The sequence below is a fragment of the Pseudophryne corroboree genome, chromosome 11 (genome assembly GCF_028390025.1).
Source record: "Pseudophryne corroboree isolate aPseCor3 chromosome 11, aPseCor3.hap2, whole genome shotgun sequence".
Classification (NCBI taxonomy): Eukaryota; Metazoa; Chordata; class Amphibia; order Anura; family Myobatrachidae; genus Pseudophryne; species Pseudophryne corroboree.
The window spans coordinates 184,968,054-184,995,163 of NC_086454.1; the positions used below are offsets into that span (position 1 = coordinate 184,968,054).

The 27,110-nt window shown below is 36.0% G+C and overlaps 6 non-coding genes across 6 annotated transcripts; all 6 read right to left on the bottom strand.

The window, feature by feature from the left end:
• Positions 1-9,852: 9,852 nt before the first annotated feature.
• On the bottom strand, positions 9,853-9,925 carry TRNAV-UAC (transfer RNA valine (anticodon UAC)). The gene has a single exon. It is a non-coding gene; the product is annotated as a tRNA-Val (tRNA).
• Positions 9,926-14,976: 5,051 nt separating this feature from the next.
• Positions 14,977-15,049, bottom strand: TRNAV-UAC (transfer RNA valine (anticodon UAC)). Its single transcript has one exon. It is a non-coding gene; the product is annotated as a tRNA-Val (tRNA).
• A 1,922-nt stretch (positions 15,050-16,971) lies between these two features.
• Positions 16,972-17,044, bottom strand: TRNAV-UAC (transfer RNA valine (anticodon UAC)). Its single transcript has one exon. It is a non-coding gene; the product is annotated as a tRNA-Val (tRNA).
• A 3,919-nt stretch (positions 17,045-20,963) lies between these two features.
• On the bottom strand, positions 20,964-21,036 carry TRNAV-UAC (transfer RNA valine (anticodon UAC)). Its single transcript has one exon. It is a non-coding gene; the product is annotated as a tRNA-Val (tRNA).
• A 3,919-nt stretch (positions 21,037-24,955) lies between these two features.
• Positions 24,956-25,028, bottom strand: TRNAV-UAC (transfer RNA valine (anticodon UAC)). Its single transcript has one exon. It is a non-coding gene; the product is annotated as a tRNA-Val (tRNA).
• Positions 25,029-26,953: 1,925 nt separating this feature from the next.
• Positions 26,954-27,026, bottom strand: TRNAV-UAC (transfer RNA valine (anticodon UAC)). The gene has a single exon. It is a non-coding gene; the product is annotated as a tRNA-Val (tRNA).
• Positions 27,027-27,110: the final 84 nt, after the last annotated feature.

Here is a 27,110-nt window from a genome sequence, read left to right on the forward strand (position 1 = left end):
CTGACAGTCGTAGTGATTTTTTGTAATCTGTTCTGGATTATCGGTGAAACGTCAAAGTAATTGTTCTTTCATTATATATAATTTTATTAAAAACAGAGCACCATATTTTTGGCAAATTGACCCAATACTTAATAGTGGTACACCTAGCTAAAGAAAGTTATAGCCTGGTTGACCAACCTTGCATAATTAAACATTTAATATTAATCTTTATTAAAAAGCAATGACTGCAATGATAAATAAATGTGTATATCCATTTTAAAGTAAGCATTTTGCAAAGTTTTTTTAAGTGATTATATTTAATTTGAAGAAAACAAATATACAAAATTCTTTATTTCTAACATCTTGACCAATTATTATCTACTGTAAGTACTATTATCAAGATCACATTTTACTGGATTTTTTTTAATAATTATGGGTTCACTTGGGATTGAACCCAGGACTTTTTCTGTGTAAAGCAGATGCGCTAACCACTATGCTATGAAACCACAACATTAACTGTTCTTACACTAGGAGAGATTTTTGGTCATCTTGACAATCAAATGCCCCAAAATCTGAGGTACACACTAAGTGATTTTGTTTAAAAATCCAATTATATGTCACACAACACTGAATTTTAATATGTCCGCAATTAAGCAGCATGACTTAGTCGTGAAAAAATGCAGAAAATATGGTCAGTTTATCGAGAACCTCCAAGTACCACACAGTGCACTATTATAGTAGGCTGAGATTTTTTTTATCTTGGCTGACCGATTCAATAACCGAAGGAGTGTGTTTGTGACCATCAGTTGTCTGGTTTATCGGAAATACACCAAATGGTCATTTAAAAACACTACCCAGTAAAACAGGATGAGCAACCAATTTTTTGCAATTTACTTTAATAATTGTATAGTGGGTACATAGATAAAGACAGTTGTAACATGGTTGACCAAACTTGCATTACCCAACATTTAAAATAAAACTTTAGTAAAGAGCAATGTGTGCAATGTTGAATAAACCTGCATATTCCCATTTTAAATAAAGATTTTTTGAAGCTTTTCAAGTGAATATTTATAATTTGAAAAACTGTATACACAAAAATCATTATTTCTAACATTTTGACCAATTATCATCTGCAGGTGTCACACTTATCAAAATCACTTTTCAGTGATTTTTCTTGCCATGTTACCATAAAGTGCCTGTATTACAAATACTACATATAACTAAATGTCCTTTCATAACATAACTTAAGCATAATACTCGAAAAAGACTTTAGTAATAATCAATATACTATCTATCCAGAAGTCAAATCTATCAGCATTTTTGCTAAACTTGCACATAGTAATTATGGAAATATTTATTTACATTTAAAGTAAATGATCTGGAAGTGAATATTAGCTACATCAAAACATGATTGCAGTTTATCATGCATTAATCATGCAATACCAAACTTTGGCAGCATTATCAAGTTGCTAGTGAAGTCATGTGAACAGTGAAGTCCTGGAAAGAATAGCTGTGCTTTGGTGAACTGGTGATGGAAATGTTGGTTTAAGTGATTTATTTAACTGTACTCAGTTAAGATGATTTATGGAAAAAGGTTGTTAGATATGATACTACAATGTATTTGTTTACTATAAATGAAATATATGATACATTGCTACCAATTTCTTATAAAACAAGAAGATTATTTGAATCTGCTCCAGATTTTTAATCAGTTGTTTGCTGTAATAAGTTATTTTATAATTAAAAGCTAATAGATATTACAAATAACATTTATTTCCATATTTAGAGAAGAAATTGAATTTTGTAAGTGAACAAATGACATATTTCACATTGAGCAGTAGCAGGTCAGATGTTATAAGAATGATAGTGAAGAAAATTTTCATGTCATAAATTAGTGCAAAAATATGGTTCCACTGGAGATTGAACCCAGGACATTCTGCGTATAAAGAAGATGTGATAACCACTACACTATGAAACCAATATGCAATACAATAACAAACTGTTCAATTTTTTGGTTGTCCTGACAGTCGTAGTGATTTTTTGTAAACTGTTCTGGATTATCGGTGAAACGTCAAAGTGATTGTTCTTTCATTATATATAATTTTTAAAAAAACAGAGCACCATATTTTTGGCAAATTGACCAAATACTTAATAGTGGTACACCTAGCTAAAGAAAGTTATAGCCTGGTTGACCAACCTTGCATAATTAAACATTTAATATTAATCTTTATTAAAAAGCAATGACTGCAATGATAAATAATTGTGTATATCCATTTTAAAGTAAGCATTTTGCAGTTTTTTAAGTGATTATTTTTAATTTGAAGAAAACAAATATACAAAATTCTTTATTTCTAACATCTTGACCAATTATTATCTACTGTAAGTACTCTTATCAAGATCACATTTTACTGGATTTTTTAATAAATATGGGTTCACTTGGGATTGAACCCAGGGCTTTCTCTGTGTAAAGCGAATGTGCTAACCACTATTCTATGAAACCACATCATAAACTGTTCTTATACTAGAAGAGATTTTTGGTCATCTTGACAATCAAATGCCCCAAAATCTGAGGTACACACTAAGTGATTTTGTTTAAAAATCCAATTATATGTCACACAACACTGAATTTTAATATGTCCGCAATTAAGCAGCATGACTTAGTCGTGAAAAAATGCAGAAAATATGGTCAGTTTATTGAGAACCTCCAAGTACCACACAGTGCACTATTATAGTAGGCTGAGATATTTTTTTTATCTTGGCTGACCGATTCAATAACCGAAGGAGTGTGTTTGTGACATCAGTTGTCTGGTTTATCGGAAATACACCAAATGGTCATTTAAAAACACTACCCAGTAAAACAGGATGAACAACCAATTTTTTGCAATTTACTTTAATAATTGTATAGTGGGTACATAGATAAAGACAGTTGTAACATGGTTGACCAAACTTGCATTACCCAACATTTAAAATAAAACTTTAGTAAAGAGCAATGTGTGCAATGTTGAATAAACCTGCATATTCCCATTTTAAATAAAGATTTTTAGAAGCTTTTCAAGTGAATATTTATAATTTGAAAAACTATATACACAAAAATCATTATTTCTAACATTTTGACCAATTATTATCTGCAGGTGTCACACTTATCAGAATCACTTTTCAGTGATTTTTCTTGCCATGTTACCATAAAGTGCCTGTATTACAAATACTACATATAAATAAATGCCCTTTCACAACATAACTTAGGCATAATACTCGAAAAAGACTTTAGTAATACTCAATATACTATCTATCCAGAAGTCAAATCTATCAGCATTTTTGCTAAACTTGCACATAGTAATTATGGAAATATTTATTTACATTTAAAGTAAATTATCTGGAAGTGAATATTAGCTACATCAAAACATGATTGCAGTTATTCATGCATTAATCATGCAATACCAAACTTTGGCAGCATTATCAAGTTGCTAGTGAAGTCATGTGAACAGTGAAGTCCTGGAAAGAATAGCTGTGCTTTGGTGAACAGGTGATGGAAATGTGTTAGGGTCTCCTGCTCTGTGCTGCCACGTCGTCATGGCAACCGGGAGACAAGTGCTAGTGGAGTAACCTGAGCGTAGCTGATACTCCGGTTCGGGTCTTATGCTGTGCAGTGGTTACAGGCTCTGTGCACGGCAGGGGATCCGGTGCTGGTTTTTGTGCTCACAGCCTGTGATGTCTGAGTGGGGCGTGGACAGCACCTGCTATATAAACCCTCTTCTCAGGTTAGGCAGATGCTGCTGAATCTTTGTTGGTTAGTCAGTTCCTGAAAGCTAGCTAGTACTGTGTAAACTTTGTATTTGTTTGTTGCTTACTGTAAATAGGCCTTAGGATTTGGTATTACACTCTGCCAATCCAGACCTAGCAGTAAGACTGGAGTCAGTCGTTTAACCTGCTGGGGTTCTTTTGCTACTCTGTGAACCTAGCAAGTTTGCGGCTGTATTCTCAGACTTGCCTGCCAAAATCCTTTCTCACTGTGCAAGGTGTTCAGGTGTCAGTTTAGTGGCAGTAAGCTGAACCAGTGCACTGCAAGTGAGGACTAGGATTGTGGAGACTCTCCTTGTGTCTATTATTCCATCTCTGACCAAGGAGTTTAGTGCCACACCCGTTGGTAACCCTTTAGGGTTTTGCTGTTGCCCTTAGCAACAGCATTTCGGGTTCTCTACGTATTAAATCACTACATCTCGCTTCTTTCCATCTGAGCATTCCTAATACTAGGGAGACACCCAGTTTCTTAGCCTTTGGGCTTCTCTGTTCACTTTGTGTTTATTTTGTTACCCTATCACCTTCTGTGTATGTAATGTCATATTCCCCAGTCTGTCTGTGAGTTCATTTGTTTTGCATCCCTCACCGTTCAGACACCAGTACATTCCTGCTGGCACTGGTGTGCATAACATATTCAGCAGCCAAATACTCCTGTTGAAATTTTGTGGGAATATGGAGCATACCCCTCAAAATACTTTGCAACAGGTGGTCGATCAGGTGCAGGTCCTGACTCAACAATTTAATGATTTGTCCATTAAAATGCACACCTCGCAGGCCGCTGGCGGAGCTCCTGCAGCAGCAGTGCCTTCAGGGGTTAAGGAGCCGAAAGTAAATCTCCCGGATCGTTTTTCTGGAGATCGCTCGCAGTTCTTTTGTTTCAAGGAGAGCTGCAAGCTATATTTCCAGCTTAGGCCTCAGTCTTCTGGGTCGGAGTTTCAGCGGGTGGGCATAGTGATTTCCTTGCTACAAGGAGACCCACAGGTCTGGGCATATGGGTTGCAGCCTGACTGTCCGTCGCTTAAAAGTGTTGATGCTTTTTTTACGGCACTGGGCATGTTGTATGATGACCCTGACAAGATGGCCTCAGCCGAGGCTCAGATTTCGAACCTTAAGCAAGGGCGAAGGCCAGTTGAGGTTTATTGTACGGAGTTTCGGAGGTTGGCCCATGATACCCAGTGGAATGACCCAGCCCTGAGACACCAGTACCGAAGAGGTCTTTCTAACCAGTTAAAAGACCAACTGGTACAATATCCCTTGCCTGATAGCTTGGATCAGCTCAAGCAGTTATCCATTCGGGTGGATAGACGGCTGAGAGAGCGCAGGCTTGAAAGGGAGACCGAGGTTTCCTTCTTTCCCAAGGGAACCTCAGACTCTGAGGAATTTTCAGAGGAGCCTATGCAGATTGGGGCTACCCGCCTCTCCTCGCGTGAGAAGATGCAGAGGAGACAGCAGGGGTTATGTTTGTACTGTGGGAATAAAGGTCATGTGGTAGTATCATGCCCAGAAAAGCCGGAAAACTTCAGGGCCTGAGGGTGATGGGAAATATCCTGTCAGGCCAGAAGTCAGAATTTCCCAAGAAGACTTTTATCATTCTGGTGACCTTGAAGATCCTCGGTCAAACTGTCAAGACTGAGGCCTTTGTGGACAGTGGGGCCGACGGGGTTTTTATGGACCGCCAATTCGCCCTGAAACACTCTGTTCCCTTACTACCCTTGGCATCGGAAATTGAGATTTGTGGGTTAAACGGGGAACCATTATCCCAGGGTAAAATTACCTCTTGCACTAGCCAGATTACTTTGTTTATTGGAGCCACACACTCTGAAAAATTGTCCTTTTATGTGACTGTCTGTACTTTTGCCCCATTGGTGTTGGGGTTACCCTGGTTAAGGGCCCACAATCCTCAATTTGACTGGGTCTCTGGGGAGATTCTTAGTTGGGGTACTGATTGTTTCAGGACTTGCTTGAGCCTTCCAGTCAGGCTTTCGCAGCTAAGTTTGCCAGGATTGCCAGGATGTTATGCAGATTTTGCGGACGTGTTCTCCAAAAGAGTTGCAGAGGTACTACCTCCCCATCGCCCCTATGACTGTGCCATTGATTTGTTGCCGAATGCTAAGCTTCCCAAGAGCAGGTTGTACTCCCTGTCACGTCCTGAGACTCAGGCTATGGCAGAGTACATTCAGGAGAACTTGGCTAAGGGATTTATCAGACCTTCACAGTCTCCAGTTGGGTCGGGGTTCTTCTTCGTGGGTAAAAAGGATGGTTCGTTGCGACCCTGCATTGACTTCAGGGAATTGAACCGTATCACGATTAAAAACTCATACCCACTGCCTCTCATTTCGGTCTTGTTTGACCAGCTTCGTACTGCCACCATTTTTTCTAAGATTGACCTACGCGGTGCTCCGAATAAGAGAGGGAGATGAATGGAAGACTGCCTTTAAAACCCACTCAGGGCATTATGAATATTTGGTGATGCCTTTTGGGCTCTGTAATGCCCCGGCAGTCTTCCAGGACTTCATGAACGATGTGCTCAGGGAATATATGGATAGATTCTTAGTTGTATACTTAGATGACATCCTAATCTTCTCCCATTCCCTGGAGGAACATCGGAAGCATGTACGCTTAGTCCTCCAGAAACTCAGAGACCACCGGCTTGGGGCGAAGCTGGAGAAGTGCGAATTTGAAGTTCAGCAAATCGCATTTCTAGGATATATTATCTCCCCAGAAGGTTTCCAAATGGAGGGTTCCAAGGTACAGGCAGTCCTGGATTGGGTGCAGCCCACTAGTTTGAAGGCGCTTCAGCGTTTTCTGGGCTTTGCAAATTTTTATAGACGATTTATCGCTGGATTTTCGTCTATAGTGGCGCCCTTGGTGGCACTCACTAAGAAAGGGGCGGATGTTGCTCACTGGTCTTGTGAGGCCAAAGTGGCTTTTGCCCGGCTCAAAAGGGCATTTGTCTCGGCCAAGGTGCTGCGACACCCAGATCCAGAGCGTCCTTTTGTGGTGGAGGTGGATGCCTCTGAGATGGGTATTGGGGCAGTGCTCTCTCAGATGGGGGTGTCTGATAATCGCCTTCATCCCTGTGCTTACTTTTCCCGTAAATTTTCACCTGCCGAGATGAATTATGACGTGGGTAACCGGGAATTGTTGGCTATTAAGGATGCACTCGAGGAGTGGAGACACTGGCTTGAGGGGGCTAAGTTTGTGGTCTCAATTCTCACCGACCATAAGAATTTGGCATATTTAGAGTCAGCGAAGCGCCTCAATGCCAGGCAGGCACGATGGGCTTTGTTTTTTGCTCGCTTTAATTTTTTGATAACATATCGCCCTGGGTCAAAAAACATCAAGGCTGATGCGCTCTCGCAGAGTTTTGCTCCAATCCAGGAGACCACCGAGGAGCCATTGCCCACTGTGTCCCCATCATGTATTAAAGTGGGCATTACCCAGGACCTCTTGTCATTAGTCCTTAGAGCACAGGAGCAGGCTTCTCCAGACCTTCCGGTAGGTCTTTTGTTTGTGCCTCCTAGGTTAAGACAGCGAGTGTTCCAGGAATTTGGCAGGTCACCCGGGTATTGCCAGAACTCGGGAGTTGCTGTCTAGGGCAGTGTGGTGGCCCTCAGTGACTAGGGATGTGGATCAGTGGGTTCGGGCATGTGACATCTGTGCCCGAAATAAGACTCCTAGAGGGGTTCCTGTTGGCCCATTACATCTACTCTCTATTCCATCTAAACCATGGACCCACATTTCAATGGATTTTGTGTTGCACTTGCCCAAATCCTCGGGGATGACAGCCATCTGGGTTGTCGTTGACAGGTTTTCGAAGATGGCGCACTTCGTTCCATTGGTTGGGCTGCCATCGGCCAGACGCCTGTCTGAATTATTTATGCTGCATGTTGTGCGCCTCCACGGGTTGCCACTTGATGTGGTCTCTGACCACGGATCCCAGTTTGTGGACAAATTCTGGAGGACATTTTGTTCCGATCTCCAGATTTCTGTCAGCTTGTCGTCAGGCTACCATCCGCAGTCTAATGGGCAGACTGAAAGGGTGAACCAGTCCTTGGAGCAGTTCCTCAGGTGTTATGTCTCCAAGTGTCAGACTGACTGGGTTGCTCATCTGTCCATGGCGGAGTTTGCCTATAACAACGCGGCTCACTCTGCTACAGGGATCTCTCCCTTCCTTTGTGTGTATGGGCATCATCCTAAGGCCAATTCTTCTGACCCCCTGGACTCCACACCTGGTGGTTCCTCTGTGGTTTCTGTCCTTAGAGGTATTTGGAGGAAAGTGAAGAAAGCCCTTGTGTCTGTGTCATTAGTGACCAAAAGGGTTTTTGATAAGCGGAAAAGACCCTGCAGCTTCAAATTAGGAGTCTTCGTCTGGTTGTCTACCAAGAATTTGAAGTTGAGACAGCCATCTCATAAGTTAGGCCCCCGGTTCATCGGTCCTTATAAGATCACTAGGGTTATCAATCCGGTGGCATTTCAGTTAGATCTACCCCGTTCTTTGGGTATCAATAAAACATTTCATTGTTCCCTTTTAAAACGGGCGAATAGTAATCCTTCTTCCAGTGGAAGACCTTCCCCTCTTCTGATACGTGGCCAGAGGGAGTTTGTTGTTGAAAGGATTCTTGACTCCAAGATGGTTCGGGGTCGGCTGTCATTTTTGGTGCACTGGAAGGGGTATGGCCCAGAGGAGCGGTCGTGGGTGCGCAGTTGTGACCTTCATACCCCCAGACTGTTACGCTCTTTCTTCTCGCAGTTCCCCGATAAACCCGGTGGTAGGGGTTCTTTGACCCCTCGTCAGAGGGGGAGTACTGTTAGGGTCTCCTGCTCTGTGCTGCCACGTCATCATGGCAACTGGGAGACAAGTGCTAGCGGAGTAACCTGAGCATAGCTGATACTCCGGTTCGGGTCTCTTGCTGTGCAGTGGTTACAGGCTCTGTGCACGGCAGGGGATCCGGTGCTGGTTTTTGTGCTCACAGCCTGTGAGGTCTGAGTGGGGCGTGGACAGCACCTGCTATATAAACCCTCTTCTCAGGTTAGGCAGATGCTGCTGAATCTTTGTTGGTTAGTCAGTTCCTGAAAGCTAGCTAGTACTGTGTAAACTTTGTATTTGTTTGTTGCTTACTGCAAATAGGCCTTGGGATTTGGTATTACACTCTGCCGATCCAGGCCTAGCAGTAAGACTGGAGTCAGTCGTTTAACCTGCTGGGGTTCTTTTGCTACTCTGTGAACCTAGCAAGTTTGCAGCTGTATTCTCAGACTTGCCTGCCAAAATCCTTTCTCACTGTGCAAGGTGTTCAGGTGTCAGTTTAGTGGCAGTAAGCTGAACCAGTGCACTGCAAGTGAGGACTAGGATTGTGGAGACTCTCCTTATGTCTATTATTCCATCTCTGACCAAGGAGTTTACTGCCACACCTGTTGGTAACCCTTTAGGGTTTTGCTGTTGCCCTTAGCAACAGCATTTCGGGTTCTCTACGTATTAAATCACTACATCTCACTTCTTTCCATCTGAGCATTCCTAATACTAGGGAGACACCCAGTTTCTTAGCCTTTGGGCTTCTCTGTTTACTTTGTGTTTATTTTGTTACCCTATCACCTTCTGTGTATGTAATGTCATATTCCCCAGTCTGTCTGTGAGTTCATTTGTTTTGCATCCCTCACCGTTCAGACACCAGTACATTCCTGCTGGCACTGGTGTGCATAACAAAATGTTGGTTTAAGTGATTTATTTAACTGTACTCAGTTAAGATGATTTATGGAAAAAGGTAGTTAGATATGATACTACAATTTATTTGTTTACTATAAATGAAATATATGATACATTGCTACCAATTTCTTATAAAACAAGAAGATTATTTGAATCTGCTCCAGATTTTTAATCAGTTGTTTGCTGTAATAAGTTATTTTATAATTAAAAGCTAATAGATATTACAAATAACATTTATTTCCATATTTAGAGAAGAAATTGAATTTTGTAAGTGAACAAATGACATATTTCACATTGAGCAGTAGCAGGTCAGATGTTATAAGAATGATAGTGAAGAAAATTTTCATAAGTCATAAATTAGTGCAAAAATATGGTTCCACTGGGGATTGAACCCAGGACCTTCTGCGTGTAAAGAAGATGTGATAACCACTACACTATGAAACCAATATGCAATACAATAACAAACTGTTCAATTTTTTGGTTGTCCTGACAGTCGTAGTGATTTTTTGTAAACTGTTCCGGATTATCGGTGAAACGTCAAAGTGATTGTTCTTTCATTATATATAATTTTTTTAAAAACAGAGCACCATATTTTTGGCAAATTGACCAAATACTTAATAGTGGTACACCTAGCTAAAGAAAGTTATAGCCTGGTTGACCAACCTTGCATAATTAAACATTTAATATTAATCTTTATTAAAAAGCAATGACTGCAATGATAAATAAATGTGTATATCCATTTTAAAGTAAGCATTTTGCAGCTTTTTAAGTGATTATTTTTAATTTGAAGAAAACTAATATACAAAATTCTTTATTTCTAACATCTTGACCAATTATTATCTACTGTAAGTATTCTTTTCAAGATCACATTTAACTGGATTTTGTAATAAATATGGGTTCATTTGGGATTGAACCCAGGACTTTCTCTGTGTAAAGCAGATGTGCTAACCACTATGCTATGAAACCACATCATAAACTGTTCTTACACTAGAAGAGATTTTTGGTCATCTTGACAATCAAATGCCCTAAAATCTGAGGTACACACTAAGTGATTTTGTTTAAAAATCCAATTATATGTCACACAACACTGAATTTTCATATGTCCGCAATTAAGCAGCATGACTTAGTAGTGAAAAAATGCAGAAAATATGGTCAGTTTATCGAGAACCTCCAAGTACCACACAGTGCACTATAATAGTAGGCTGAGATTTTTTTTTATCTTGGCTGACCGATTCAATAACCGAAGGAGTGTGTTTGTGACCATCAGTTGTCTGGTTTATCGGAAATACACCAAATGGTCATTTAAAAACACTACCCAGTAAAACAGGATGAGCAACCAATTTTTTGCAATTTACTTTAATAATTGTATAGTGGGTACATAGATAAAGACAGTTGTAACATGGTTGACCAAACTTGCATAACCCAACATTTAAAATAAAACTTTAGTAAACAGCAATGTGTGCAATGTAGAGATGAGCGGGTTCGGTTTCTCTGAATCCGAACCCGCCAGAACTTCATGTTTTTTTTCACGGGTCCGAGCGACTCGGATCTTCCCGCCTTGCTCGGTTAACCCGAGCGCGCCCGAACGTCATCATGACGCTGTCGGATTCTCGCGAGGCTCGGATTCTATCGCGAGACTCGGATTCTATATAAGGAGCCGCGCGTCGCCGCCATTTTCACACGTGCATTGAGATTGATAGGGAGAGGACGTGGCTGGCGTCCTCTCCGTTTAGACACTTGATTTACTAATTTTGGGGAGCATTAGGAGTACTCAGTAGTGTACAGTGCAGAGTTTTGCTGATAGTGACCAGTGACTGACCACCACTTTTATTTATAATCCGTTCTCTGCCTGAAAAAAGCGATACACAGCACACAGTGACTCAGTCACATACCATATCTGTGTGCACTGCTCAGGCTCAGGCCAGTGTGCTGCATCATCTATTATCTATATATAATATTATATATATCTGTCTGACTGCTCAGCTCACACAGCTTATAATTGTGGGGGAGACTGGGGAGCACTACTGCAGTGCCAGTTATAGGTTATAGCAGGAGCCAGGAGTACATAATATATTATATAGTGAGTGACCACCAGACACACAGTGCAGTTTATTTAATATATCCGTTCTCTGCCTGAAAAAAGCGATACACACAGTGACTCAGTCAGTCACATACCATATCTGTGTGCACTGCTCAGGCTCAGGCCAGTGTGCTGCATCATCTATATATATTATATATCTGTCTGACTGCTCAGCTCACACAGCTTATAATTGTGGGGGAGACTGGGGAGCACTACTGCAGTGCCAGTTATAGGTTATAGCAGGAGCCAGGAGTACATAATATTATATTAAAATTAAACAGTGCACACTTTTGCTGCAGGAGTGCCACTGCCAGTGTGACTAGTGACCAGTGACCTGACCACCAGTATATAATATTAGTAGTATACTATCTCTTTATCAACCAGTCTATATTAGCAGCAGACACAGTACAGTGCGGTAGTTCACGGCTGTGGCTACCTCTGTGTCGGCACTCGGCAGCCCGTCCATAATTGTATATACCACCTAACCGTGGTTTTTTTTTCTTTCTTTATACATACATACTAGTTACGAGTATACTATCTCTTTATCAACCAGTCTATATATTAGCAGCAGACACAGTACAGTGCGGTAGTTCACGGCTGTGGCTACCTCTGTGTCGGCACTCGGCAGCCTGTCCATAATTGTATATACCACCTAACCGTGGTTTTTTTTTCTTTCTTTATACATACATACTAGTTACGAGTATACTATCTCTTTATCAACCAGTCTATATATTAGCAGCAGACACAGTACAGTGCGGTAGTTCACGGCTGTGGCTACCTCTGTGTCGGCACTCGGCAGCCCGTCCATAATTGTATATACCACCTAACCGTGGTTTTTTTTTCTTTCTTTATACATACATACTAGTTACGAGTATACTATCTCTTTATCAACCAGTCTATATATTAGCAGCAGACACAGTACAGTGCGGTAGTTCACGGCTGTGGCTACCTCTGTGTCGGCACTCGGCAGCCCGTCCATAATTGTATATACCACCTAACCGTGGTTTTTTTTTCTTTCTTTATACATACATACTAGTTACGAGTATACTATCTCTTTATCAACCAGTCTATATATTAGCAGCAGACACAGTACAGTGCGGTAGTTCACGGCTGTGGCTACCTCTGTGTCGGCACTCGGCAGCCCGTCCATAATTGTATATACCACCTAACCGTGGTTTTTTTTTCTTTCTTTATACATACATACTAGTTACGAGTATACTATCTCTTTATCAACCAGTCTATATATTAGCAGCAGACACAGTACAGTGCGGTAGTTCACGGCTGTGGCTACCTCTGTGTCGGCACTCGGCAGCCCGTCCATAATTGTATATACCACCTAACCGTGGTTTTTTTTTCTTTCTTTATACATACATACTAGTTACGAGTATACTATCTCTTTATCAACCAGTCTATATATTAGCAGCAGACACAGTACAGTGCGGTAGTTCACGGCTGTGGCTACCTCTGTGTCGGCACTCGGCAGCCCGTCCATAATTGTATACTAGTATCCAATCCATCCATCTCCATTGTTTACCTGAGGTGCCTTTTAGTTGTGCCTATTAAAATATGGAGAACAAAAATGTTGAGGTTCCAAAATTAGGGAAAGATCAAGATCCACTTCCACCTCGTGCTGAAGCTGCTGCCACTAGTCATGGCCGAGACGATGAAATGCCAGCAACGTCGTCTGCCAAGGCCGATGCCCAATGTCATAGTACAGAGCATGTCAAATCCAAAACACCAAATATCAGTAAAAAGCCTCTTTTTTTCTTTGCGTCATGTGCTGTTTGGGGAGGGTTTTTTGGAAGGGACATCCTGCGTGACACTGCAGTGCCACTCCTAGATGGGCCCGGTGTTTGTGTCGGCCACTAGGGTCGCTAATCTTACTCACACAGCTACCTCATTGCGCCTCTTTTTTTCTTTGCGTCATGTGCTGTTTGGGGAGGGTTTTTTGGAAGGGCCATCCTGCGTGACACTGCAGTGCCACTCCTAGATGGGCCCGGTGTTTGTGTCGGCCACTAGGGTCGCTAATCTTACTCACACAGCTACCTCATTGCGCCTCTTTTTTTCTTTGCGTCATGTGCTGTTTGGGGAGGTTTTTTTGGAAGGGACATCCTGCGTGACACTGCAGTGCCACTCCTAGATGGGCCCGGTGTTTGTGTCGGCCACTAGGGTCGCTTATCTTACTCACACAGCGACCTCGGTGCAAATTTTAGGACTAAAAATAATATTGTGAGGTGTGAGGTATTCAGAATAGACTGAAAATGAGTGTAAATTATGGTTTTTGAGGTTAATAATACTTTGGGATCAAAATGACCCCCAAATTCTATGATTTAAGCTGTTTTTTAGTGTTTTTGGAAAAAAACACCCGAATCCAAAACACACCCGAATCCGACAAAAAAAATTCGGTGAGGTTTTGCCAAAATGCGTTCGAACCCAAAACACGGCCGCGGAACCGAACCCAAAACAAAAACACAAAACCCGAAAAATTTCAGGCGCTCATCTCTAGTGCAATGTTGAATAAACCTGCATATTCCCATTTTAAATAAAGATTTTTTGAAGCTTTTCAAGTGAATATTTATCATTTTAAAAACTGTATACACAAAAATCATTATTTCTAACATTTTGATCAATTATCATCTGCAGGTGTCACACTTATCAAAATCACTTTTCAGTGATTTTTCTTGCCATGTTACCATAAAGTGCCTGTATTACAAATACTACATATAAATAAATGCCCTTTCACAACATAACATAGGCATAATACTCGAAAAAGACTTTAGTAATAATCAATATACTATCTATCCAGAAGTCAAATCTATCAGCATTTTTGCTAAACTTGCACATAGTAATTATGGAAATATTTATTTACATTTAAAGTAAATGATCTGGAAGTGAATATTAGCTACATCAAAACATGATTGCAGTTTTATCATGCATTAATCATGCAATACCAAACCTTGGCAGCATTATCAAGTTGCTAGTGAAGTCATGTGAACAGTGAAGTCCTGGAAAGAATAGCTGTGCTTTGGTGAACTGGTGATGGAAATGTTTGTTTAAGTGATTTATTTAACTGTACTCAGTTAAGATGATTTATGGAAAAAGGTAGTTAGATATGATACTACAATTTATTTGTTTACTATAAATGAAATATATGATACATTGCTACCAATTTCTTATAAAACAAGAAGATTATTTGAATCTGCTCCAGATTTTTAATCAGTTGTTTGCTGTAATAAGTTATTTTATAATGAAAAGCTAATATATATTACAAATAACATTTATTTCCATATTTAGAGAAGAAATTGAATTTTGTAAGTGAACAAATGACATATTTCACATTAAGCAGTAGCAGGTCAGATATTATAAGAATGATAGTGAAGAAAATTTTCATAAATCATAAATTAGTGCAAAAATATGGTTCCACTGGGGATTGAACCCAGGACTTTCTGCATGTAAAGCAGACGTGATAAGCACTACACTATGAAACCAATATGCAATGCAGTAACAAACTGTTCAATTTTTTGGTTGTCCTGACAGTCGTAGTGATTTTTTGTAAACTGTTCCGGATTATCGGTGAAACGTCAAAGTGATTGTTCTTTCATTATATATAATTTTTAAATAAACAGAGCACCATATTTTTGGCAAATTGACCCAATACTTAATAGTGGTACACCTAGCTAAAAAAATTTATAGCCTGGTTGACCAACCTTGCATAATTAAACATTTAATAGTAATCTTTATTAAAAAGCAATGACTGCAATGATACATAAATGTGTATATCCATTTTAAAGTAAGCATTTTGCAAAGTTTTTTAAGTGATTATTTTTAATTTGAAGAAAACAAATATACAAAATTCTTTATTTCTAACATCTTGACCAATTATTATCTACTGTAAGTACTTTTATCAAGATCACATTTTACTGGATTTTTTAATAAATATGGGTTCACTTGGGATTGAACACAGGACTTTCTCCGTGTAAAGCAGATGTGCTAACCACTATGCTATGAAACCATAACATAAACTGTTCTTACACTAGAAGAGATTTTTGGTCATCTTGACAATCAAATGCCCCAAAATCTGAGGTACACACTAAGTGATTTTGTTTAAAAATCCAATTATATGTCACACAACACTGAATTTTCATATGTCCGCAATTAAGCAGCATGACTTAGTCGTGAAAAAATGCAGAAAATATGGTCAGTTTATCGAGAACCTCCAAGTACCACACAGTGCACTATTATAGTAGGCTGAGATTTGTTTTTATCTTGGCTGACCGATTCAATAACCGAAGGAGTGTGTTTGTGACCATCAGTTCTTTGGTTTATCGGAAATACACCAAATGGTCATTTAAAAACACTACCCAGTAAAACAGGATGAGCAACCAATTTTTTGCAATTTACTTTAATAATTGTATAGTGGGTACATAGATAAAGACAGTTGTAACATGGTTGACCAAACTTGCATTACCCAACATTTAAAATAAAACTTTAGTAAAGAGCAATGTGTGCAATGTTGAATAAACCTGCATATTCCCATTTTAAATAAAGATTTTTTGAAGCTTTTCAAGTGAATATTTATAATTTTAAAAACTGTATACACAAAAATCATTATTTCTAACATTTTGACCAATTATCATCTGCAGGTGTCACACTTATCAAAATCACTTTTGAGTGATTTTTCTTGCCATGTTACCATAAGTGCCTGTATTACAAATACTACATATAAATAAATGCCCTTTCACAACATAACATAGGCATAATACTCGAAAAAGACTTTAGTAATAATCAATATACTATCTATCCAGAAGTCAAATCTATCAGCATTTTTGCTAAACTTGCACATAGTAATTATGGAAATATTTATTTACATTTAAAGTAAATGATCTGGAAGTGAATATTAGCTACATCAAAACATGATTGCAGTTTTATCATGCATTAATCATGCAATACCAAACCTTGGCAGCATTATCAAGTTGCTAGTGAAGTCATGTGAACAGTGAAGTCCTGGAAAGAATAGCTGTGCTTTGGTGAACTGGTGATGGAAATGTTTAAGTGATTTATTTAACTGTACTCAGTTAAGATGATTTATGGAAAAAGGTAGTTAGATATGATACTACAATTTATTTGTTTACTATAAATGAAATATATGATACATTGCTACCAATTTCTTATAAAACAAGAAGATTATTTGAATCTGCTCCAGATTTTTAATCAGTTGTTTGCTGTAATAAGTTATTTTATAATTAAAAGCTAATAGATATTACAAATAACATTTATTTCCATATTTAGAGAAGAAATTGAATTTTGTAAGTGAACAAATGACATATTTCACATTAAGCAGTAGCAGGTCAGATATTATAAGAATGATAGTGAAGAAAATTTTCATAAATCATAAATTAGTGCAAAAATATGGTTCCACTGGGGATTGAACCCAGGACTTTCTGCATGTAAAGCAGACGTGATAAGCACTACACTATGAAACCAATATGCAATGCAGTAACAAACTGTTCAATTTTTTGGTTGTCCTGACAGTCGTAGTGATTTTTTGTAAACTGTTCCGGATTATCGGTGAAACGTCAAAGTGATTGTTCTTTCATTATATATAATTTTTAAATAAACAGAGCACCATATTTTTGGCAAATTGACCCAATACTTAATAGTGGTACACCTAGCTAAAAAAATTTATAGCCTGGTTGACCAACCTTGCATAATTAAACATTTAATAGTAATCTTTATTAAAAAGCAATGACTGCAATGATACATAAATGTGTATATCCATTTTAAAGTAAGCATTTTGCAAAGTTTTTTAAGTGATTATTTTTAATTTGAAGAAAACAAATATACAAAATTCTTTATTTCTAACATCTTGACCAATTATTATCTACTGTAAGTACTTTTATCAAGATCACATTTTACTGGATTTTTTAATAAATATGGGTTCACTTGGGATTGAACACAGGACTTTCTCCGTGTAAAGCAGATGTGCTAACCACTATGCTATGAAACCATAACATAAACTGTTCTTACACTAGAAGAGATTTTTGGTCATCTTGACAATCAAATGCCCCAAAATCTGAGGTACACACTAAGTGATTTTGTTTAAAAATCCAATTATATGTCACACAACACTGAATTTTCATATGTCCGCAATTAAGCAGCATGACTTAGTCGTGAAAAAATGCAGAAAATATGGTCAGTTTATCGAGAACCTCCAAGTACCACACAGTGCACTATTATAGTAGGCTGAGATTTGTTTTTATCTTGGCTGACCGATTCAATAACCGAAGGAGTGTGTTTGTGACCATCAGTTCTTTGGTTTATCGGAAATACACCAAATGGTCATTTAAAAACACTACCCAGTAAAACAGGATGAGCAACCAATTTTTTGCAATTTACTTTAATAATTGTATAGTGGGTACATAGATAAAGACAGTTGTAACATGGTTGACCAAACTTGCATTACCCAACATTTAAAATAAAACTTTAGTAAAGAGCAATGTGTGCAATGTTGAATAAACCTGCATATTCCCATTTTAAATAAAGATTTTTTGAAGCTTTTCAAGTGAATATTTATAATTTTAAAAACTGTATACACAAAAATCATTATTTCTAACATTTTGACCAATTATCATCTGCAGGTGTCACACTTATCAAAATCACTTTTGAGTGATTTTTCTTGCCATGTTACCATAAGTGCCTGTATTACAAATACTACATATAAATAAATGCCCTTTCACAACATAACATAGGCATAATACTCGAAAAAGACTTTAGTAATAATCAATATACTATCTATCCAGAAGTCAAATCTATCAGCATTTTTGCTAAACTTGCACATAGTAATTATGGAAATATTTATTTACATTTAAAGTAAATGATCTGGAAGTGAATATTAGCTACATCAAAACATGATTGCAGTTTTATCATGCATTAATCATGCAATACCAAACCTTGGCAGCATTATCAAGTTGCTAGTGAAGTCATGTGAACAGTGAAGTCCTGGAAAGAATAGCTGTGCTTTGGTGAACTGGTGATGGAAATGTTTAAGTGATTTATTTAACTGTACTCAGTTAAGATGATTTATGGAAAAAGGTAGTTAGATATGATACTACAATTTATTTGTTTACTATAAATGAAATATATGATACATTGCTACCAATTTCTTATAAAACAAGAAGATTATTTGAATCTGCTCCAGATTTTTAATCAGTTGTTTGCTGTAATAAGTTATTTTATAATTAAAAGCTAATAGATATTACAAATAACATTTATTTCCATATTTAGAGAAGAAATTGAATTTTGTAAGTGAACAAATGACATATTTCACATTGAGCAGTAGCAGGTCAAATGTTCTAAGAATGATAGTGAAGAAAATTTTCATAAGTCATAAATTAGTGCAAAAATATGGTTCCACTGGAGATTAAACCCAGGACCTTCTGCGTGTAAAGAAGATGTGAAAACCACTACACTATGAAACCAATATGCAATACAATAACAAACTGTTCAATTTTTTGGTTGTCCTGACAGTCGTAGTGATTTTTTGTAAACTGTTCCGGATTATCGGTGAAACGTCAAAGTGATTGTTCTTTCATTATATATAATTAAAAAAAAAACAGAGCACCATATTTTTGGCAAATTGACCAAATACTTAATAGTGGTACACATAGCTAAAGAAAGTTATAGCCTGGTTGACCAACCTTGCATAATTAAACATTTAATATTAATCTTTATTAAAAAGCAATGACTGCAATGATAAATAAATTTGTATATCCATTTTAAAGTAAGCATTTTGCAGTTTTTTAAGTGATTATTTTTAATTTGAAGATTACAAATATACAACATTCTTTATTTCTAACATCTTGACCAATTATTATCTACTGTAAGTACTCTTATCAAGATCACATTTTACTGGATTTTTTAATAAATATGGGTTCACTTGGGATTGAACCCAGGACTTTTTCTGTGTAAAGCAGATGTGCTAACCACTATGCTATGAAACCACATCATAAACTGTTCTTACACTAGAATAGATTTTTGGTCATCTTGACAATCAAATGCCCCAAAATCTGAGGTACACACTAAGTGATTTTGTTTAAAAATCCAATTATATGTCACACAACACTGAATTTTCATATGTCCGCAATTAAGCAGCATGACTTAGTCGTGAAAAAATGTAGAAAATATGGTCAGTTTATCGAGAACCTCCAAGTACCACACAGTGCACTATTATAGTAGGCTGAGATTTTTTTTTATCTTGGCTGACCGATTCAATAACCGAAGGAGTGTGTTTGTGACCATCAGTTGTCTGGTTTATCGGAAATACACCAAATGGTCATTTAAAAACACTACCCAGTAAAACAGGATGAGCAACCAATTTTTTGCAATTTACTTTAATAATTGTATAGTGGGTACATAGATAAAGACAGTTGTAACATGGTTGACCAAACTTGCATTACCCAACATTTAAAATAAAACTTTAGTAAAGAGCAATGTGTGCAATGTTGAATAAACCTGCATATTCCCATTTTAAATAAAGATTTTTTGAAGCTTTTCAAGTGAATATTTATCATTTTAAAAACTGTATACACAAAAATCATTATTTCTGACATTTTGATCAATTATCATCTGCAGGTGTCACACTTATCAAAATCACTTTTCAGTGATTTTTCTTGCCATGTTACCATAAAGTGCCTGTATTACAAATACTACAAATAAATAAATGCCCTTTCACAACATAACATAGGCATAATACTCGAAAAAGACTTTAGTAATAATCAATATACTATCTATCCAGAAGTCAAATCTATCAGCATTTTTGCTAAACTTGCACATAGTAATTATGGAAATATTTATTTACATTTAAAGTAAATGATCTGGAAGTGAATATTAGCTACATCAAAACATGATTGCAGTTTATCATGCATTAATCATGCAATACCAAACCTTGGCAGCATTATCAAGTTGCTAGTGAAGTCATGTGAACAGTGAAGTCCTGGAAAGAATAGCTGTGCTTTGGTGAACTGGTGATGGAAATGTTTGTTTAAGTGATTTATTTAACTGTACTCAGTTAAGATGATTTATGGAAAAAGGTAGTTAGATATGATACTACAATTTATTTGTTTACTATAAATGAAATATATGATACATTGCTACCAATTTCTTATAAAACAAGAAGATTATTTGAATTTGCTCCAGATTTTTAATCAGTTGTTTGCTGTAATAAGTTATTTTATAATGAAAAGCTAATATATATTACAAATAACATTTATTTCCATATTTAGAGAAGAAATTGAATTTTGTAAGTGAACAAATGACATATTTCACATTAAGCAGTAGCAGGTCAGATATTATAAGAATGATAGTGAAGAAAATTTTCATAAATCATAAATTAGTGCAAAAATATGGTTCCACTGGGGATTGAACCCAGGACCTTCTGCGTGTAAAGCAGACGTGATAAGCACTACACTATGAAACCAATATGCAATGCAGTAACAAACTGTTCAATTTTTTGGTTGTCCTGACAGTCGTAGTGATTTTTTGTAAACTGTTCCGGATTATCGGTGAAACGTCAAAGTGATTGTTCTTTCATTATATATAATTTTTAAATAAACAGAGCACCATATTTTTGGCAAATTGACCCAATACTTAATAGTGGTACACCTAGCTAAAAAAATGTATTGCCTGGTTGACCAACCTTGCATAATTAAACATTTAATAGTAATCTTTATTAAAAAGCAATGACTGCAATGATACATAAATGTGTATATCCATTTTAAAGTAAGCATTTTGCAAAGTTTTTTAAGTGATTATTTTTAATTTGAAGAAAACAAATATACAAAATTCTTTATTTCTAACATCTTGACCAATTATTATCTACTGTAAGTACTTTTATCAAGATCACATTTTACTGGATTTTTTAATAAATATGGGTTCACTTGGGATTGAACACAGGACTTTCTCCGTGTAAAGCAGATGTGCTAACCACTATGCTATGAAACCATAACATAAACTGTTCTTACACTAGAAGAGATTTTTGGTCATCTTGACAATCAAATGCCCCAAAATCTGAGGTACACACTAAGTGATTTTGTTTAAAAATCCAATTATATGTCACACAACACTGAATTTTCATATGTCCGCAATTAAGCAGCATGACTTAGTCATGAAAAAATGCAGAAAATATGGTCAGTTTATCGAGAACCACCAAGTACCACACAGTGCACTATTATAGTAGGCTGAGATTTGTTTTTATCTTGGCTGACCGATTCAATAACCGAAGGAGTGTGTTTGTGACCATAAGTTCTCTGGTTTATCGGAAATACACCAAATGGTCATTTAAAAACACTACCCAGTAAAACAGGATGAGCAACCAATTTTTTGCAATTTACTTTAATAATTGTATAGTGGGTACATAGACAAAGACAGTTGTAACATGGTTGACCAAACTTGCATTACCCAACATTTAAAATAAAACTTTAGTAAAGAGCAATGTGTGCAATGTTGAATAAACCTGCATATTCCCATTTTAAATAAAGATTTTTTGAAGCTTTTCAAGTGAATATTTATAATTTTAAAAACTGTATACACAAAAATCATTATTTCTAACATTTTGACCAATTATCATCTGCAGGTGTCACACTTATCAAAATCACTTTTGAGTGATTTTTCTTGCCATGTTACCATAAAGTGCCTGTATTACAAATACTACATATAAATAAATGCCCTTTCACAACATAACATAGGCATAATACTCGAAAAAGACTTTAGTAATAATCAATATACTATCTATCCAGAAGTCAAATCTATCAGCATTTTTGCTAAACTTGCACATAGTAATTATGGAAATATTTATTTACATTTAAAGTAAATGATCTGGAAGTGAATATTAGCTACATCAAAACATGATTGCAGTTTTATCATGCATTAATCATGCAATACCAAACCTTGGCAGCATTATCAAGTTGCTAGTGAAGTCATGTGAACAGTGAAGTCCTGGAAAGAATAGCTGTGCTTTGGTGAACTGGTGATGGAAATGTTTAAGTGATTTATTTAACTGTACTCAGTTAAGATGATTTATGGAAAAAGGTAGTTAGATATGATACTACAATTTATTTGTTTACTATAAATGAAATATATGATACATTGCTACCAATTTCTTATAAAACAAGAAGATTATTTGAATCTGCTCCAGATTTTTAATCAGTTGTTTGCTGTAATAAGTTATTTTATAATTAAAAGCTAATAGATATTACAAATAACATTTATTTCCATATTTAGAGAAGAAATTGAATTTTGTAAGTGAACAAATGACATATTTCACATTGAGCAGTAGCAGGTCAAATGTTCTAAGAATGATAGTGAAGAAAATTTTCATAAGTCATAAATTAGTGCAAAAATATGGTTCCACTGGAGATTAAACCCAGGACCTTCTGCGTGTAAAGAAGATGTGAAAACCACTACACTATGAAACCAACATGCAATACAATAACAAACTGTTCAATTTTTTGGTTGTCCTGACAGTCGTAGTGATTTTTTGTAAACTGTTCCGGATTATCGGTGAAACGTCAAAGTGATTGTTCTTTCATTATATATAATTTTAAAAAAAACAGAGCACCATATTTTTGGCAAATTGACCAAATACTTAATAGTGGTACACATAGCTAAAGAAAGTTATAGCCTGGTTGACCAACCTTGCATAATTAAACATTTAATATTAATCTTTATTAAAAAGCAATGACTGCAATGATAAATAAATTTGTATATCCATTTTAAAGTAAGCATTTTGCAGTTTTTTAAGTGATTATTTTTAATTTGAAGATTACAAATATACAACATTCTTTATTTCTAACATCTTGACCAATTATTATCTACTGTAAGTACTCTTATCAAGATCACATTTTACTGGATTTTTTAATAAATATGGGTTCACTTGGGATTGAACCCAGGACTTTTTCTGTGTAAAGCAGATGTGCTAACCACTATGCTATGAAACCACAACATGGAATGTTCTTACACTAGAAGAGATTTTTGGTCATCTTGACAATCAAATGCCCCAAAATCTGAGGTACACACTAAGTGATTTTGTTTAAAAATCCAATTATATGTCACACAACACTGAATTTTCATATGTCCGCAATTAAGCAGCATGACTTAGTCGTGAAAAAATGCAGAAAATATGGTCAGTTTATCGAGAACCTCCAAGTACCACACAGTGCACTATTATAGTAGGCTGAGATTTGTTTTTATCTTGGCTGACCGAGTCAATAACCGAAGGAGTGTGTTTGTGACCATCAGTTGTCTGGTTTATCGGAAATACACCAAATGGTCATTTAAAAACACTACCCAGTAAAACAGGATGAGCAACCAATTTTTTGCAATTTACTTTAATAACAGTATAGTGGGTACATAGATAAAGACAGTTGTAACATGGTTGACCAAACTTGCATTACCCAACATTTAAAATAAAACTTTAGTAAAGAGCAATGTGTGAAATGTTGAATAAACCTGCATATTCCCATTTTAAATAAAGATTTTTGAAGTTTTTCAAGTGAATATTTATAATTTGAAAAACTATATACACAAAAATCATTATTTCTAACATTTTGACCAATTATCATCTGCAGGTGTCACACTTATCAAAATCACTTTTCAGTGATTTTTCTTGCCATGTTACCATAAAGTGCCCGTATTACAAATACTACATATAAATAAATGCCCTTTCACAACATAAGTTAAGCATAATGCTCAAAATAGACTTTAGTAATAATCAATATACTATCTATCCAGAAGTCAAATCTATCAGCATTTTTGCTAAACTTGCACATAGTAATTATGGAAATATTTATTTACATTTAAAGTAAATGATCTGGAAGTGAATATTAGCTACATCAAAACATGATTGTAGTTTATCATGCATTAATCATGCAATACCAAACCTTGGCAGCATTATCAAGTTGCTAGTGAAGTCATGTGAACAGTGAAGTCCTGGAAAGAATAGCTGTGCTTTGGTGAACTGGTGATGGAAATGTTGGTTTAAGTGATTTATTTAACTGTACTCAGTTAAGATGATTTATGGAAAAAGGTAGTTAGATATGATACTACAATTTATTTGTTTACTATAAATGAAATATATGATACATTGCTACCAATTTCTTATAAAACAAGAAGATTATTTGAATCTGCTCCAGATTTTTAATCAGTTGTTTGCTGTAATAAGTTATTTTATAATGAAAAGCTAATAGATATTACAAATAACATTTATTTCCATATTTACAGAAGAAATTGAATTTTGTAAGTGAACAAATGACATATTTCACATTGAGCAGCAGCAGGTCAGATGTTATAAAAATGATAGTGTAGAAAATTTTCATAAGTCATAAATTAGTGCAAAAATATGGTTCCACTGGGGCTTGAACCTAGGACCTTCTGCGTGTAAAGCAGAAATGATAACCACTACACTATGAAACCAATATGCAATACAATAACAAACTGTTAAATTTTTTGGTTGTCCTGACAGTCGTAGTGATTTTTTGTAAACTGTTCCGGATTATCGGTGAAACGTCAAAGTGATTGTTCTTTCATTATATATAATTTAAAAAAAAACAGAGCACCATATTTTTGGCAAATTGACCCAATACTTAATAGTGGTACGCCTAGCTAAAGAAAGTTATAGCCTGGTTGACCAACCTTGCATAATTAAACATTTAATATTAATCTTTATTAAAAAGCAATGACTGCAATGATAAATAAATGTATATATCCATTTTAAAGTAAGCATTTTGCAAAGTTTTTTAAGTGATTATTTTTAATTTGAAGAAAACAAATATACAAAATTCTTTATTTCTAACATCTTGACCAATTATTATCTACTGTAAGTACTCTTACCAAGATCACATTTTACTGGATTTTTTAATAAATATGGGTTCACTTGGGATTGAACCCAGGACTTTCTCTGTGTAAAGCAGATGTGCTAACCACTATGCTATGAAACCACAACTCAAACTGTTCTTACACTAGAAGAGATTTTTGGTCATCTTGACAATCAAATGCCCCAAAATCTGAGGTACACACTAAGTGATTTTGTTTAAAAATCCTATTATATGTCACACAACACTGAATTTTCATATGTCCGCAATTAAGCAGCATGACTTAGTCATGAATAAATGCAGAAAATATGGTCAGTTTATCGAGAACCTCCAAGTACCACACAGTGCACTATTATAGTAGGCTGAGATTTGTTTTTATCTTGGCTGACCGATTCAATAACCAAAGGAGTGTGTTTGTGACCATCAGTTGTCTGGTCTATCGAAAATACACCAAATGGTCATTTAAAAACACTACCCAGTAAAACAGGATGAGCAATCCATTTTTTGCAATTTACTTTAAGAATTGTATAGTGGGTACATAGATAAAGACAGTTGTAACATGGTTGACCAAACTTGCATTACCCAACATTTAAAATAAAACTTTAGTAAAGAGCAATGTGTGCAATGTTGAATAAACCTGCATATTCCCATTTTAAATAAAGATTTTTGAAGTTTTTCAAGTGAATATTTATAATTTGAAAAACTATATACACAAAAATCATTATTTCTAACATTTTGACCAATTATCATCTGCAGGTGTCACACTTCTCAAAATCACTTTTCAGTGATTTTTCTTGCCATGTTACCATAAAGTGCCTGTATTACAAATACTACATATAAATAAATGCCCTTTCACAACATAACTTAAGCATAATGCTCAAAATAGACTTTAGTAATAATCAATATACTATCTATCCAGAAGTCAAATCTATCAGCATTTTTGCTAAACTTGCACATAGTAATTATGGAAATATTTATTTACATTTAAAGTAAATGATCTGGAAGTGAATATTAGCTACATCAAAACATGATTGCAGTTTATCAAGCATTAATCATGCAATACCAAACCTTGGCAGCATTATCAAGTTGCTAGTGAAGTCATGTGAACAGTGAAGTCCTGGAAAGAATAGCTGTGCTTTGGTGAACTGGTGATGGAAATGTTGGTTTAAGTGATTTATTTAACTGTACTCAGTTAAGATGATTTATGGAAAAAGGTAGTTAGATATGATACTACAATTTATTTGTTTACTATAAATGAAATATATGATACATTGCTACCAATTTCTTATAAAACAAGAAGATTATTTGAATCTGCTCCAGATTTTTAATCAGTTGTTTGCTGTAATAAGTTATTTTATTATTAAAAGCTAATAGATATTACATATAACATTTATTTCCATATTTAGAGAAGAAATTGAATTTTGTAAGTGAACAAATGACATATTTCACATTGAGCAGTAGCAGGTCAGATGTTATAAGAATGATAGTGAAGAAAATTTTCATAAGTCATAAATTAGTGCAAAAATATGGTTCCACTGGGGCTTGAACCCAGGACCTTCTGCGTGTAAAGCAGATGTGATAAACACTACACTATGAAACCAATATTCAATACAATAACAAACTGTTATATTTTTTGGTTGTCCTGACAGTCGTAGTGATTTTTTGTAAACTATTCCAGATTATC